This window comes from Sturnira hondurensis, unplaced genomic scaffold (genome assembly GCF_014824575.4).
Source record: "Sturnira hondurensis isolate 20B ecotype Veracruz unplaced genomic scaffold, ASM1482457v3 Scaffold0014745, whole genome shotgun sequence".
NCBI lineage: Eukaryota > Metazoa > Chordata > Mammalia > Chiroptera > Phyllostomidae > Sturnira > Sturnira hondurensis.
In genome coordinates this window covers 2,436,164-2,448,039 of record NW_028087376.1, presented here as the reverse complement: position 1 = coordinate 2,448,039, position 11,876 = coordinate 2,436,164, and the positions used below count along the sequence as shown (strand labels likewise).

Sequence of the window (11,876 nt, the reverse complement as noted above, 5' to 3'; positions counted from 1 at the left end):
CCGCTCCTCTACCTGTCACTCGCAAGCCGGTGGCGAGTTTCCTCTGGCGTGTTCTCTGGGTGCTCTGCTTCACACGGAAATGCTCTGCTTCACACTGAAATAGCCGAGGTTTCGTTTGCAGGCTTGCCACGTCTCACTAAGTTTATGAATCTCTGAACTCTAAAGGCTTACATAGGGAAAGTGCTGTGAGAATACTAGAGGAAGGCAGTTTCTACTATTAAGAACGCGATAACGGGTAAGACAACAAAAAACAAAACGAAACGGAAAAGCCCTTAAATCTCCCTCTCCGCCCCCGGCTCATAACCCCCTCACTCCATAAAATACAACCGCGGTATCTTTTTCTTCTGGGCCATTCCAGTTTTTAGTCATACCCATCACAGCACAGGTATTTTACGTAGTCCTAAGCAAAATGTACATACGATTTAAAGTTCGATCTTTTTATTAAATGGCTATTTCTAAATGTCATTTTTAAATCAATGTAATGGCATGATAGTCCAAGGTGCTGTCACATAAATTGTCTTAAGTCCTTTCTGGTGTTAATTGATAATACTTAAGTGAGCATTTCCACGCCATCAAAAATCATCTTACTTGTTGCCAATTTACTTTTTGTCTCTCCCGACTAGAATATGAACTTTTTAAGAAAACATTTTATGTATTTATTTTTTAAGAGAGGGGAAGGGAACACCTCCTACTGGGGACCTGGCCCGCAGCCCCGGCATGTGCCCTGATGGGGAATCCAACAGGCGACTGATGCTTTGGTTCGCCAGTTGGCACTCAATCCACTGAGCCACACCAGCCAGGGCCTAGAATATGAACTCTTTAAAGTAATTTTTAGTAACCACTGACTTTATTTTTTCAAAAGATTTCATTTATTTTCAGAGAGAGGGGAAGGGAAGGAGAAAAAAAGGAAGAGAAACAGATCTGTTGTCTAGTACAGACCCTGACCAGGGACTCAACCTGCCACCCAGACATGTGCCCTGACTGGGAATTGAACCAGCAGCTTTTTGCCTTGCTGGACAGTGCCCAACTAATTGAACATCACTGGTCTGGATCTAGGTCTCAATTTTGGATTAGATGTATGAATTTGTTAAAACTCCTAGAACTGTACACCTCATTTTATTGCACTTCACTTTATTGTTCTTCACAGATGTTGGGTTTTTTACAAATTGAAGGCATGACCCTCCACCAGCAAAAAAATTACAACTCACTTTATTGCCATACCTGCTTTACTATGGAGGTCTGGAGCCAAACCCACAATATCTTTGAGGTATGCCTGTATGTAAAATGTCATTTTATTGTATGTAAACTATACCTTTCAATAACATTGAGTTACAGAGCAAAAGAAAAGGAATGAACTAATTTTTAAATATATTTTATTGATTATGCCGTTACAGTTGTCCCATTTCCCCCTTCATTCCCCTCTACCCTGCACACCCCTCCCCTGACATTCCTCCCCTTTAGTTCATGTCCATGTGTCATAAGTCCTTTAGCTTCTACATTTCCCACACTACTCTTGCCCTCCCCCTGTCTATTTTCCACCTACCATCTATGTACCTTATTCTCTGTACCTTCTCCCCACTTCTCCTCTCACTCCCCTGTTGTTAACCTTCCCTGTGATCTCCGTTTCTGTGGCTCCGCTCCTGATCTAGCTGTCCCCTTAGTTTTCTTTTGTTTAGGTGTGGTTGTTAATAACTGTGAGTTTGCTGTCCTTTCACTGTTCATATTTTTTATCTTCTTTTTCTTAGATAGTCTCTTTAACATTTATATAATAAGAGCTTGGTGATGATGAACTCCATGAACTTGGCCTTATCTGAGAAGCGCTTTATGTGCCCTTCCATTCTAAATGAAAGCTTTACTGGATAGAGCAATCTCGGATGTAAGTCCTTGTCTTTCATGAGTTGGAATACTTCTTTCCAGCCCCTTCTTGCCTGTAAGGTCTCTTTTGAGAAATCAGCAGACAGTCTGATGGGAACTCCTTTGTAGGTGACTGACTGTCCCCTTATCTCTTGCTGCTTCTAGAATTCTCTCATTTTTATGGCTAATGTAATTATGATGTGCCTTGGTGTGTTCCTCCTTGGGTCCAACTTCTTTGGGACTCTCTGAGCTTTTTGGACTTCCTGGAAATCTATTTTCTTTGCCAGATTGGGGAAGTTCTCCTTTATTATTTGTTCAAATAAGTTTTCCACTTGTTGCTGTTCCTCTTCCCCTTCTGGTACCCCTATAATTCAGATATTAGAATGTTTAAAGATGTCCTTCCCCAATAAATTCAATTCAAAAAACTTTTAAAAAAGATGTCCTGGAGGTTCCTAAGGCTCTCCTCAATTTTTTAACTTTCTCAATTTTTTAAGTTCTTGTTTCTTCATTCTTTTCTGTTTGGTTGTGTCTTTCTTCCTTGTGATCCACTCCCTTGATTTGAGTCCCAGTTTCCTTCCCATCACTATTGGTTCCCTGTGCATTTTTTTTCATTTCACTTAGTGTAGCCTTCATTTTTTCATCTAATTTGTGACCCAAATCAACCAGTTCTGTGAGCATCCTAATCACCAGTGTTTTGAACTGTGCATCTGATAGGTTGGCTATCTCTTGGTTGCTTAAAAGTATTGGCTCTGGGGTTTTGATCTGTTCTTCCATTTGAGCCATAATGTTTTGGTCTGTTCATGCCTGTTACATTGAGGGGCAGAGTCTTAGGTGTTCACCAGGGTGGGGCAACCCAGTCGCTGGGTTGCGACGCTGTATGTGGGGGCGGGGTCAGAGGGGGAGCAATGACGCTTGTCCCCTCTGCTGCTTCCCACAAGCAAATTGGGCCCTTCTGGTGCTGATTCCCGGGTGGGTGGGTTTGTGTACGTTCTAGGACCCTGTGGGTCTCTCCAGTGAACTCTCCTGTGAGGCTGGGAGCCTCTCACGGCACCTCGATCCCCACAAATGTTTTCAATTGGTGATTTTAGGCTTTATTTCCCGTTGCTGGGGTACTGGGTTGTGCAGTCTATCTCACTGCCCATTTTTTGCTTGGTTTATCTGTGAGTGAATGTGTGTCTGCGGTCAGCCAGCTGCCTTACACTCCTCACCGGGTTTGCTCGTTTCCTCCCCGTGCCCCGTCTGCCAACCACTGCCTTTTCCTGCCAGGACCCTTCTCTGCTGGCCGCCGACTCCACCCCTCTTGCCTGTCTGGATGAATGGTTCATTGTTGAACTTCCATACAGTTCAATTTTCTGTCCTGGTAATGTTTTTATTTCTAAATCTTTGTTGTCCTTAAATTTGGTTATGCGAGGAGGCACAGTGTTTCCACCTACGCCTCCATCTTGGCTGTAAGTAGGAATGAACTATTGATACATGCAACAACATGAGTGATTTGCTGTGTCACACATTATGTTGAGTGAAAGAATGCAGACTCAAAAAGAGTACATGGGCCCTGGCTGGTGTAGCTCAGTGGATTGAGCACGGGCCTGTGAAGCAAAGGGTCGCCGGTTCGATTCCCAGTCAGGGCACATGCCCGGATTGCAGGGCAGGTCCCCAGTGGGGGACACATGAGAGGCAACCACACATTGATGTTTCTCTCCTACTCTTTCTCCTTCCCTTCCCCTCTCTCTAAAAAATAGATAAATATTTGTTAAAAAGAGTACATGGTACATGATTTCATTTATATAAATTCAAAACAGGCATATCTAAACTATAGTGATAGAAAAAATCCGGATTTCTGGCCAAGATGTAGGCGTAGGTGGAAACACTGTGCCTCCTCGCACAACTAAGTTTAAAAACAATGTTTGCCTGGGAATGGCTGCAGTGAGTAGGACTAATTGGGTGCCCATGAGGGAACTTCCAGGGGTGATGAAATGTTTTGTTATCTTATCTTATCTTATCTGCATCTTAATTGGAGTGGTGGTTACACGTGTGTACAATTGTCAAAACTCAGAACTTCCCACCTAATATCTGACATTATGTTGTATGTATATGTCAATTAAAAATTAAACAAAACATTGTGATGAAAGATCAAAATTTAAAAAATACTGGTAGTAATAAATTTAATGTATTTGTACTGTAGAAAAGGTAGTGTGGGCTAAGAATGTTTTCTCAGCTCTTAACCACTCATTAAAGCAGAGAGCATGCACACACAATGCTACAGAAATGAGAATGCCGTATACCATATTACCTTCCCAAAGGACTAGTCTGATTCTTAGCACCTTCACCAACAGTGAGCTACTGCTAGGAGACAGCACTGTAGTCTCATTCCATGCTGGGCAGCCACCCTGGGGGAGACTGCTAATTGGCTTTCTGAGGAATAATGCTCCTTCTGTCCTGTTATCGAAGTGGTCCCTTTTTAGAAAAAGACAAAACTAGCCCTGGCTGGTGTGGCTTAGTGGACTGAGTGAGCACCAGCTGGTGGATTGAAAGGTTGCCAGTTCAATTCCCAGTCAAAGCACATGCCTGAGTTATGGGCCAGGTCGCCAGTTTAGGTGGGCGAGAGGCTCTCTCACACATCGATGTTTCTCTCCCTCTCTTCCCTCCTTTCCCCTCTCTCTAAAAATAAAACAAAAAAGAAAAAGACAAAAAACTAGGTTTTGAGGTGCCTTTACCTCTTACTCTTTGCCTCAGATGTCTACACAGCAAAGCCTTTGGCAACACTAAAAGACTCAGTTGTAAATTCTTTGTGGCAGAGGGCTATAGAGCAAAAATTGAAGTCTGGGTGCCCACTGCCCTCTCTCCATTGACATTTCATTACAAAGTGCAGCTACTCTAGCATTTTGACGGTGATTCCTACATTGCTTCCACTGAAACACAATTCCTAGAGCTAATTCATCACAATTGATCGTAGGATTTTTTTCTTTTCTTTATTATATTTCATTGATTATGCCATTACAGTTGTCCTATTCCCCTCCTTCATTCCCCTCCACTCTGCACACCCCTCACTCATCATTCCCCGCCTTTAGTTTATGTCTATGTGTCACAAGTTCTTTTTTTTTTAAGATTTTATTTATTTATCTTTAGAGGGGAAGGGAAGGAGGGAGGGAGAGAAATATCAATGTATGGTTGCCTCTCGTGCGCCCCTTGCTGGGAACTGCATCCCCTGCTGGGAACTGGCCTGCAACCCAGGCATGTGCCCTGACTGGGAATTGAACCGTGATCCTCTGGTTCACAGGCCCACGCCCAATCCACTGAGCTACACCAGCCAGGGCATCACAAGTTCTTTAGATTCTATATTTATGTGTCTATATTTCCTATACTTTTCTTGCCCTCCCCCCTATTTTCTACCCACCGCCTATGCTACTTATTCTCTGTACCTTCTCCCCCTTCTCCTCCTCCCACTCCCCTGTTGCTAACCCTCCATGTGATCTCCATTTCTGTGGCTCCGCTCCTGATCTAGCTGTTTTCTTAGTTTGCTTTTGTTTTAGGTGTGGTTGTTAATAACTGTGAGTTTGCTGTTCTTATTTTTTTATTTTTTTCTTAGATAAGTCCCTTTAGCATTTCATATAATAAGGGCTTGGTGATGATGAACTCCTTGAATTTGACCTTATCCAGGAAACATTTTATCTTCCCTTCCATTCTAAATGAAAGCTTTGCTGGATAGAGTAAATCTTGGCTGTAGGTCTTTGGATTTCATGACTTGGAATACTTCTTTCCAGCCCCTTCTTGCCTGGAAGGTCTCTTTTGAGAAATCCACTGACAGTCTGATGGGAGCTCCTTTGTAGGTGACTGTCCCCTTTTCTCTTGCTGCTTCTAGGATTCTCTCCTTCATTTTCATCTTGGCTAATGTAATTATGATGTGTCTTGGTGTGTTCCTTCTTGGGTCCAACTTCTTTGGGACTCTCTGAGCTTCCTGGATTTCCTGGAAGTCTAGTTTCTTTGCCAGACTGGGGAAGTTCTCCTTTGTTATTTGTTCAAATGAGTTTTCCACTCGTGGCTGTTTCTTTCCCCCTTCTGGTACCCCTATAATTCGGATGTTAGAATGTTTAAAGATGTCCTGGAGGTTCCTAAGCCTCTCCTCATTTTTGGAATTCTTGTTTCTTCATTCTTTTCTGTTTGGTCATTTTTTTGTTCCTTCTGGTCCACTCCCTTGATTTGAGTCCCAGTTTCCTTTCCATCACTATTGGTTTCCTGTGCATTTCCCTTCATTTCAGTTAGTTTAGCCTTCATATGTTCCTCTAATTTGTGACTAAAATCAACCAGTTCTGTGAGCATCCTGATCACCAGTGTTTTGAACTGAAAGGTTGGCTATTTCTTGGTCACTTAGAATTATAGGCTCTGGGGCTTTGAGCTGTTCTTGAGCCGTGTTTTGGTCTGTTCACACCTGTTACATGTGAGGGACAGAGCCCTAGGTGTTCACCAGGGCGGGGTGACCCAGTCACTGAGTTGTGATGCTGTACATGGGGGTGGGGTCAGAGAGGGGGAAAAAATGGAGCTTTGCTCCACTCCACTCTCTCTCAGATTCTGTCCCCTCTGTGGCTTCCCACAAGCAAATTGGGCCCTTCTGGTGCTGGTTCCTGAGTGTGTGGGTTCCGTGGGCCTCTCCAATGAACTATCTGTGAGCCTGGGAGCCTTTCCCGGCACCTCAACCCCGAAAGTCTTTCCAATTGGTGCTTTCAGGCTCTAATTCCTGTCACTGGGGCCCTAGCCTGAGCGGTCTGTCTCACTGTTCACTCCTTCACTTGGTTTATCTGCGCGTGAATGTGTGACCATGGTCAGCCTGCCGCCCTGCGCCCTCCCTGGGTCTGCCCGTTGCCAAGCCAAGCCTGGGATCTGCCAACTGCTGCCGCCACCTACCCTCCGGGTCGGTCGGAATGAACCATCTTTCTTGCCTGACTCCACTCTGCCGCTGACTCCGCCTCTTACCAGTCTGGCTGAATGGTTCTTGTTGTTGGACTTCTGTACAGTTCAATTTTCTGTGTTTTGGCTGCGTTTTTGTTACGAAAACTTTGTTGTTTTTAAACTTAGTTGTGCGAGGAGGCACAGTGTTTCCACCTACGCCTCCATCTTGGCCAGAAATCCAGATTTTTTAAAAAAATTTATTTCTTTTTAGAATGAGGGAAAGAGAGGGAGAGAAACATCAGTGTGCATGAGATACGTTGATCAGTTGTCTCTTGAGTGCCCCCAACTGGGGACGTGGCCTGCAACCCAGGCATGTATGCTGACTGGGAATCGAACCAGTGACCCTTTCAGTTCACAGGCTGGCGCTCAATCCAATGAGCCCCACCAGCCAGGACTGAGGGTGGGATTTTTGCTTGCATTGGATTTGTAGGACACTTACTGACACTTACTTTTATTATTTCACTTCCTGCACCCATCAGGAGACTGACCAGCCTTTGTTTAGTACAGCTGAGGCTGTCAGGAAGGTCCAGTCTGAGGCTCCAACTGGGACAATGAAACCACCCAACCTGTTTGGAGCATCTCTGCCAGGGCTATCACTTCTTCCCCTCAGCTAGCATTTATATTAAAAAAAAAAAAAGCGGCAGGGGCGGGGCATCCAGCCTGAAGCCAGTGAGAATCCCATTCATGGGAAGGGTATGTTTTCCTAGGCAGCCTCTTGCTGTGAGTCGGATTGGGTTAGACTGGGCACTTATACTGTTATATTTGCTTGCTTCCCACAAGCAAATTGGGTCCTTCTGGTGCTGATTCCCAGGTGGGTAGGTTTGTGTGCATTCTAGGACCCTGTGGGTCTCTCCAATGAACTCTCCTGTGAGGCTGGGAATTTCTCTTGCTACTGCAATTCCCACAGGTTTGTATAGCCAGAGGTTTTGAGGCTTTATTTCCCCCGCACTGGAACCCTGGATTGTGTGGTCTGTCTCCCTACTTGTTTTTCCCAGTTTATCCACACCCAAATGTGGGACTGCCCAGTCTGCCAGCCGCCATTTTGCCTGTGTCCTCTCCAGCTGCCCATCTGTGCCCCTGAATGTTTCTGCTTTAACTCCTTGGTTGTTGGATTTCCACACAGTTTGGTTTTCTGGCAGTTCTGCTTATTTATTTATTTCTTATATTTGTTGTTGTCCTTTTGGTCGTGTGAGGAGGCAGTGTGTATCGACCTATGTTTCCATGTTGGTTGGAAGTCCACATTGAGGAGAAATGTAAGGCTGGAGAGGGAGGGAGGTTTGGATTTTAAGTAAGAGGTATGTTAAAATATCACCAAGAAAATTAATGGGTAAACCTTGAAGAAACTGCAGTTAAGTGAAATAAAACAGTCACACACACACACAAACACACAAATACTTGTATGAAGTACTTAGGAATATTCAAGACCATAGAGACAGAAAGTAAAATGATGGTTGTTGGGGTGGGGCTGGGGAGGTCACAGGAATTGTTTATTGGGTGTGGTTTCCCTTTTACAAAATGAAGAATTATGGTAATGGATGGTAGTGATGGTTGCACAATGTTCTGAATGTATTCAATACCATAGAACTTTATGCTTAAAATGGTTGATAGTAAATTTTATACATAACACAATAAAAAAAACTGGAAAAATTGGGGCCTGGGAGGATCAGCTAATGGGGTGGCAAAGGTTTGAAACAGGAGAGGGAGAGTTGATGGAGCAAATCCTTAAAAGCCACAGGAGAGGAAATTTGGTGCACACAGAGAAATTTAGACAGTAGGGATACTTCTCCCATTTGTAATACACGGAGAGGGGAGAGGTGTGCCTGGAGGTAGGTCTGGTGGTGGAAGGTTGAGGCTGTTGCCTTGTGTTGACTGTTCACTTGGATTTGGGAAATTCCTTGCTTAAAATTGAGGGAGATAATAGGGTTGGAAGTTGGAGGCAAGTCTTGAAATGGTCCCTGGACAGAGTGGGGGAGTTAACCAGAAAGGAGTCATGGTCCATGACTGCAGCTTTTTCTGAAGTTGTCCCTTCCATTGATGTTAGCTATGAAATCAGATAAATAGAACGGTATTTAACTTGTCCCTCTCACACAGCCCTGGTTGCTCCAGAAATAAGAAAGTGGTCTTGAAATACTGAAAGCTGTGTTGTTGCTAAAGCTGGGCTCAAATGGCATTGGTTGATTAGGACAACTTCTGTGCAGTTAGGTGTCAGCATCCGAGAGGAACACAGGCTACCCCATTAGCTGATCCTCCCAGGCTCCAATTTTTCCAGTTTTTTTTATTGTGTTATGTATAAAATTTATTATCAACCATTTTAAGCATAAAGTTCTATGGTACTGAATACATTCAGAACAATACATCTAGCACACAGCCACACAACCTGACCAGGGACTAACTCATGTCCTTTCAAATCTAAATTTGGAGTCATTTGCCTTCAGGGATAGAACCTAAGACTGCTTGGCTTTTCTTCAACTGGAGAATTCCAAGGGCTGGAAGCATATGGATGAGGATATAACAGAACAGTTGTAAACACTCGCAAAACGTGTACTAGTACTTCCAGGAGAGATCCATCTAAACCCCCCCACCCTCCCATTTCCTCTGGGAAGAAGAAATGGCTGTCGTGCTGGGCAGTAAGGCCAAAGGTCTGCCCATCCAACCACATCTGCCCATTAGATATTGATAAAGCAGGGGCTGTAAGTATCTCATCTGGGCAGCTGACATGCCAAACAGCCACCACTGTCAGGCTTTGTTTAATATTCCTTCCTTCACCTACTCCTGTACCCCATTTTACTTTTAGAACTACTATGTGATTAGAACTACTATGGAGAATCTTCTTGCTGTGCTGAATACTAATATCAGAACAGTTTCTAAGCCAAGGCAGAAGCATCCAACAACAGGTGCTGGAGAGAGGGCATAAGGTAGGAAGGTGACAAATAGCCTCCAAGCAGATCCCCACCACCTCTCACTTCCCACTAGATGGGTTGTTTTTAAATAATAATTTTTAAAAATTGATTTGAGAAACATTGCTTTGTTGTTCCCTCATGTATTCATTGGTAGTGTCTGTTTAAATTTTTTAAAAAGATTTTATTTATTTATTTTTAGAGAGAGAGGAAATGAGGAAACATCAATGTTTCCACCATCAATGTGTGGTTGCCTCTCACACACCCCCTACTGGGGACCTGGCCTGAAACCAGGCCTGTGCTCTGACTGGGAATCGAACCAGCGACCCTTTGGTTCCCAGGTCAGTGCTCAATTCACAAAGCCACACCAGCCAGGGCTGGTTGTTTCTTGTTATGTGCCCTAACCAGGGATCAAACCCACAACTTTGGGACAATGTTCTAACTGAGCTAGCTAGCCAGGACTCTTACTAGGTGTTTGAAGCTAATCTGGGGAAGCCCTGTCCCAGGTTCAGAGTTAGGGTACTGGAGCCTTCTAGCATAAGCCCCTCAGGTTCCCTATCCTTCATTATATTGTTTTTGGAGTGCTGCTATCTAAGTCCATCAACAGAGTAGGGAACATTTATTCTCAATCAGAAAAGCAAAGTCAGGTAAAACCACGGGGGTTCCTAAGAACCTGACATCTGTATCTGGGACCAGGAGAAACTAAAGAGGGTCCCTGAAATCTACAACAACTTGGGTGTATGATGAAGGAGAGGAGCCAGTCCCTTCTTGCTGAGTGAGTCTCCTACACATCATACAGGCTGTGTAGGAGACTCAATCATGACGTCACCTGTTCTTTCCAAACTTTCCCTTTGGGTTTCTCCTCAGAATCATTTTGTATAGTACATGCGACTACTGAGTCACAGACCCTCTTTGGAATAACAATAGATTTTTTGAAAAGCCCGCCATTCTCCCCCTATAATATCCTTCTGGTCCATTTACTCTGCATTCTCCATACAACCAGGGACATCCTGGCACTTGCTGTGTGGCGGGACTGACGGAATCATCCTCTCACTGGTTTCTCAAACACCAGCCTTTTCCAGCTTCGGTATATCCTACAGACCTCTGCTAGACCAAATTTTCCTACCCCCACACCCTAAAAACCGCTGTAATCACTTCCTGTCTTTTAAGAATCAATGATAATTTACTGATAAATCCAAGTCCTGGTCAATCATATCTCCATTTTCTACCTGACAAGTCTTTTCTCTGCCCACACGGCGAGGCTGCTCACCTCACTGCCCTTCCTGGATACTGTGTTTATCCCGGTGAAGTCTTGACAGGCTCAGTCTACCTAAAGCACTCGTCTTGTCACTTGAAATCCCACTTTCCTCTGATTAGCAAACTCCACTCCTTTATGAATCTTCTCTAACCTCAGAGATCTGTACCTTCTAAATATCAGTGGCACTTTGAATGAAATGGCCTTCAAGTTACATAATAAACAAGAGCTGTGGACAACAGAGGGAGAATACCTTTCTGAGTCCTATTTTTATTCCTAGGAGGACTAGAAAAGTAGAATGTAAGGACTCAAATTTTCATATTTTGCCATGTATAATGTACACCCATGTGTTTGGCCCAAACTTTCAAGAAAAAAAATCTTTCAGTTTAAATTTTTGATTATTTATTTATATTTAGATACTTGTTTTTGTATTATAAAGAAATTTTATAATTTATTTTTGAACATACAGATATCATTATTGCTTTCTAGAATTACTTTTAATGCTTAAGCATAAACAAAATAATTAAAACCATTTATATAGATACCTATTTATATAGTTCTTCTACCCATGGAAAATGTACATCATTTTTCCCTCAAAAATTTGGGCAAAAAAGTACACATTATACATGGGAAAAGAAGGTAGTTAGCCAGCATCCTCTGGTTTACCAGCAGGAAAAAGGAAATATGAACACCCCTTTGGCAACTGACTAGGGCCCTTGGCGTCTGCATCCATCCCAACTATTCATGTCAGAGTGTCACCTTTGACATGGAACAGTAATATAAGGTGATGACTAGCTTATGGAATAATACGTGAGTCTTCATATTATGTAGTAATCATATTAATAATATGATTACTAATATCAGCAACCAAAACATGCTGTTTCCTTCTTCTTTTTTAAAGATTTTATTTATTTATCTTTAGAGGG

At 43.3% G+C, this 11,876-nt stretch overlaps 1 protein-coding gene across 1 annotated transcript in view; it reads left to right on the top strand.

Moving 5' to 3' along the window:
* Nucleotides 1–91: 91 nt before the first annotated feature.
* The window catches only part of AARS1 (alanyl-tRNA synthetase 1), a 67,663-nt gene continuing 55,878 nt past the window's right edge, over nt 92–11,876 (top strand). Inside the window, exons 1-2 of the mRNA XM_037063653.1 lie at nt 92–235; nt 1,148–1,267. The gene's annotated coding sequence lies outside the window, so the exon portion shown is untranslated. The remainder of the gene's footprint in view (nt 236–1,147; nt 1,268–11,876) is intronic.